This window comes from Fringilla coelebs (genome assembly GCF_963513975.1).
Source record: "Fringilla coelebs genome assembly, chromosome: 32".
Lineage (NCBI taxonomy): Eukaryota > Metazoa > Chordata > Aves > Passeriformes > Fringillidae > Fringilla > Fringilla coelebs.
The window spans coordinates 1,406,468-1,411,957 of NC_140058.1; positions in this window are offsets into that span (position 1 = coordinate 1,406,468).

Genomic DNA, 5,490 nt, shown 5'->3' on the forward strand with positions numbered 1-5,490 from the left:
CCCCCGAACCCCCCCGGGACCTCCCCGGGGCCTCTCGGACACCCCCGGGACCCCCGAACCCCCCCGGGACCTCCCCGGGGCCTCCCCGGAACCCCCCGGGACCCCCCCGGACCCCCCCAGACACCCCCGGACCTCCCCGGGACCTCCCCGGAGCCCCCCCGGAACCCACCGGGACCTCCCCGGACCCCACCGGAACCTTCCGGGACCTCCCCGGACCCCGCGGACCCACCCGGACCCCCCGGAACCCCCCGAAACCCCCCCCGGGACCCCCCGGACCCCCCCCGGAACCCCCCGGGACTTCCCCGGAACCCCCCCGGGACCTCCCGGACCCCTCCGGGCCCCCCCGGACCCCCCCGGGACCTCCCGGACCCCTCCGGACCCCCCCGGACCCACCCGGACCCCACCGGATGGGTCGAGGAGACCCCCGGGACTCTTCCCCCCCCCCCAACCGGGGACCCTCCCCAACCGGGGGGCAACCCCCGGGACCCTCCCCCCCCCACCGGGGACACCCCCGGGACCCTCCTCCACCACCGGGGACACCCCGGGATCGTCCCCCCCCCACCGGGGACACCCCCGGGATCCTCCTCCACCACCGGGGACACCCCGGGATCGTCCCCCCCCCACCGGGGACACCCCCGGGACCCTCCCCCCCTAACCGGGGACACCCCCAGGATCCTCCCCCCCTAACCGGGGACCCCCCCCTAACCGGGGGGCAACCCCCGGGACCCTCCCCAACCGGGGACGCCCCCGGGACCCTCCCCCCCACCGGGGACACCCCGGGATCGTCCCCCCGCACCGGGGACACCCCCACACCGGGGACACCCCCGGGACCCTCCCCCACACCGGGGACACCCCCCCAACCGGGGACACCCCCGGGCCCCTCCCCCCAACCGGGGACACCCCCGGGCCCCTCCCCCGGACCCCCCCGCGCCGCCCCCGCCCCCGGAGGCCCCGCCCGGTGGTGCCGGTGCCGGGAGCGCCGGTGAGTCACGGCCGTGACTCAGCCCCGCCAAAACAGCGGCACCGGGCAACGGCGGGAGCGGCCGGCCCGGCCGGGGGACCCCCGACTCATATCGCGACAGTACCGGGTCATATCGGGGAGCACCGGGTCATATCGGGGAGCACCGGGTCATATCGGGGACCACCGACTCATATTGGGGAGCACCGGGTCATATCGCGACATTACCGGGTCATATCGGGGACCACCGACTCATATTGGGGAGCACCGGGTCATATCGCGACACTCCCGGGTCCTATCAGGGAGCACCGACTCATATTGGGGAGCACCGGCTCATATCGGGGACCCCCAACTCATATCGCGATACTACCGACTCATATCGGGGACCCTGACTCATATTGGGGACCCCCGACTCATATCGGGGACCCCTGACTCATATCGAGACCCTCTGACTCATATTGGGGACCCCCAACTCATATTGGGGAGTACCGGGTCATATCGGGACCCCCAACTCATATCGGGACCCCAACTCATATCGCGACACTACCGACTCATATCGGGGAGCACCGGGTCATATCGGGGACCCCCGACTCATGTTGGGGACCCCCGACTCATATCGGGGACCCCCAACTCATATCGGGGACCCCTGACTCATATCGGGGACCCCCAACTCATATCGGGGACCCCTGACTCATATCGGGGACCCCCGACTCATATCGGGACACTACCGACTCATTTCGGGGAGCACTGGCTCATATCGGGGACCCCCGACTCATATCGGGACCCCCGACTCATATCGGGGAGCACCGGCTCATATCGGGGACCCCCAACTTATATCGGGACCCCCGACTCATATTGGGGACCCCCGACTCATATCGGGACCCCCGACTCATATCGGGATCCTCTGACTCATATCGGGGACCCCTGACTCATATCGGGACCCCTGACTCATATCGGGGAGCACCGGGTCATATCGGGACCCCTGACTCATATCGGGACCCCCAGCCCGTACTGGGGACCCTCCGAGCCGTGTCTGGGGGGGCTGTGCCCCGTTCCGTGCCAGTGTCACCCCTGTCACTGCCGTGCCATGCTGGTGTCACCCGTGTCACTGCCATGCCGTCCCTGCCGTGCCATGCCGTGCTGTGCCAGTGTCACCCGTGTCACTGCCATGCCATGCCATGCCGTGCTGTGCCAGTGTCACCCGTGCCACTGCCATGCCATGCCATGCCATGCCATGCCAGTGTCACCTGTGTCACTGCCAAGCTGGGCTGTGCCATGCCAGTGTCACCCCTGTCACTGCTGTGCCGTGCCATGCTGGTGTCACCCGTGTCACTGCCCTGCTGGGCCGTGCCATGACGTGCCAGTGTCACCCGTGTCACCGCCATACTGGGCCGTGCCGTGCCATGCCGGTGTCACCCGTGTCACTGCCCTGCTGTGCCATGCCATGCCGTGCCAGTGTCACCCGTGTCACTGCCAGTGTCACCCCTGTCAGTGCCATGCCATCCCTGCCATGCCGTGCTGTTCCGTGCCAATGTCACCCCTGTCAGTGCCCTGCCATCCCTGCCCTGCCATCCCTGCCCTGCTATCCCTGTCCCGCCATCCCTGCCCTGCCGCCATTCCGTGCCGTGCCGTGCCGTGCCAGTGCCACCCCTGTCAGTGCCACCCCTGTCAGTGCCCCGCCATCCCTGCCCTGCCACCATTCCATTCCATTCCGAGCCGTGCCGAGCCGTGCCGTGCCGTGCCAGTGTCACCCCTGTCAGTGCCCCGCCATCCCTGCCCCGCCATCCCCGCCATTCCGAGCCGTGCCGTGCTGTGCCATCCCTGCCCTGCCATCCCTGCCCTGCCATCCCTGCCCCGCCATCCCTGCCCGCCATTCCATTCCGTGCCGTGCCGAGCCGTGCCAGTGTCACCCCTGTCAGTAGTGCCCTGCCATCCCTGCCCGCCATCCCTGTCCGCCATCCCTGCCCGCCATTCCATTCCGAGCCGTGCCGAGCCGTGCCGAGCCGTGCCCCGCCGCCGCCGCCGCTCCTCCCGGGCTGACTCAGGCGCTCGGAATGCGCCGCCGGCGCGTGGGCGCTGCCCGGGCCGCTGCCATTGCCTAGAAAGGGCATCGCGAGCCCGCGGGGCCACCGGGGCCACCGAGGGGCCACCGGGGCCACCACGGGGCCACCGCCGAGCCCGCGGGGCCACCGGGGCCACCGAGGGGCCACCGGGGCCACCACGGGGCCACCTCCGAGCTCACGGGGCCACCGGGGCCACCGAGGGGCCATCGCCGAGCCCGCGGGGCCACCGGGGCCACCACGGGGGCACCTCCGAGCCCGCGGGGCCACCGGGGCCACCACGGGGGCACCGAGGCCACCGAGGGGCCATCGCCGAGCCCGCGGGGCCACCGGGGCCACCACGGGGCCATCGCGAGCCCGCGGGGCCACCGGGGCCACCGAGGGGCCACCTCCGAGCTCACGGGGCCATCGCCGAGCCCGCGGGGCCACCGGGGCCACCGAGGCCACCTCGGGGCCACCAAGGCCACCTCGGGGCCACCACGGGGCCACCGCCGAGCCCGCGGGACCACCGGGGCCACCGAGGCCACCTCGGGGCCACCAAGGCCACCTCGGGGCCACCACGGGGCCACCGCCGAGCCCATGGGGCCACACGGGCAACCCCCGACTCCCCGATCCCCCCGGGGCCACCACGGGGCCACCAAGGCCACCACGGGCACTCAGAGACCCCCCCGGTGCCACCACAGGGCCACCAAAGTCACCACGGGCACCCCCCGACCCCCCCGAGGTCACCACGGTGCCACCAAGGCCACCACGGGCACTCAGAGACCCCCCCGGTGCCACCACGGGGCCACCAAAGTCACCACGGGAACCCCCCGATCCCCCCGGGGCCACCACGGTGACACCACGGGCACCCCCCGATCCCCCGGGGCCACCACGGGCACCCCCCGAGGCCACCGTGGCCATCAGCCCTGGCACTGCCACCACCGTGGGCACGGCGGGGACCAGAGGTGGCACCGTGGGTGGGTGGGCACGGGGGTGGCAGTGCCATGTGGGCAGCATCGTGTCCCCTCCTGTCCCCCCCAGTGTCCCCCCCAGTGTCCCCTTCCTGTCCCCCCGTGTCCCCCCGCAGTGTCCCCATCCTGTCCCCCCCGTGTCCCCCCCGTGTCCCCCCATGTGCCCCCGTGCCCCCTCGTGTCCCCCCCCGTGTCCCCCTCCTGTCCCCCCCGTGTCCCCCCCGTGTCCCCACCGTGTTCCCCCGTGCCCCCTCCTGTCCCTCCATGTCCCCCCCATATCCCCCCGCAGTGTCCCCATCCTGTCCCCCCCTGTCCCCCCCGTGTCCCCTCCATGTCCCCTCCGTGTCCCCATGTCCCCCTCCTGTCCCCCCCGTGTCCCCCCCGTGTCCCCTCGTGTCCCCCCGCAGTGTCCCCTTCCTGTCCCCCTCGTGTCCCCCCCGTGTCCCTCCCATGTCCCCCCCGTGTCCCCCCCAGTGTCCCCCTCTTGTCCCCTCCATGTCCCCCCGCGTGTCCCCCCCGTGTCCCCCCGTGTCCCCTCTTGTCCCCCCCATGTCCCCCCCCGTGTCCCCCTCCTGTCCCCCCCGTGTCCCCTTCATGTCCCCCCGTGTCCCCCCGTGTCCCCTCCTGTCCCCCCCCGTGTCCCCTCCTGTCCCCCCCGTGTCCCCCCCGTGTCCCCCCGTGTCCCCTCTTGTCCCCCCCATGTCCCCCCCCGTGTCCCCCTCCTGTCCCCCCCGTGTCCCCCCGTGTCCCCCCCGTATCCCTCCCCGTGTCCCGCCGTGTCCCCTCCTGTCCCTCCATGTCCCCCCCATATCCCCCCGCAGTGTCCCCATCCTGTCCCCCCCTGTCCCCTCTTGTCCCCCCCCCGTGTCCCCCCCGTGTCCTCCCCGTGTCCCCCCCTCCTGTCCCTCCATGTCCCCCCCCGTGTCCCCATCCGTGTCCCCCCGTGTCACCCCCCGTGTCCCCCTCCTGTCCCCCCCGTGTCCCCGTGCCACGTCCCCGTTCCGTGCCCGGGGGGGTCGGGGGGGGTCCCCTGTTTAAAATCAGCAGCTGGCAAAGGTAGGGGGGGGAGGGGGGCGGGACCCTGTGCCAGATGTGCAACAGCTGCCAGATGTGGGGCGGGGGAGGGCCTGGGGGGGACTGGGGGGGATTGGGGGGGATTGGGGGGGGATTGGGGGGCACTGGGAGGGAACTGGAGGGAACTGGGGGGGAACTGGGAGGGATTGGGGGGAACTGGGAGGGATTGGGGGGCACTGGGGGGGACTGGGGAGGATTGGGGGGGAACTGGCGGGTACTGGGGGGGTACTGGGAGGGATTGGGGGAGACTGGGGGGCACTGGGAGGGAACTGGGGGGGAACTGGCGGGGATTGGGGGGGACTGGGGGGGCACTGGGGGGGGACGAAAGGGGATTGGGGGGAACTGGGAGGTACTGGGGGGGATTAGGGGGCACTGGGAGGGATGGGGGGCACTGGGAGGGAACTGGGGGGCACTTGGGGGTACTGGGAGGGACTGGGAGAGACTG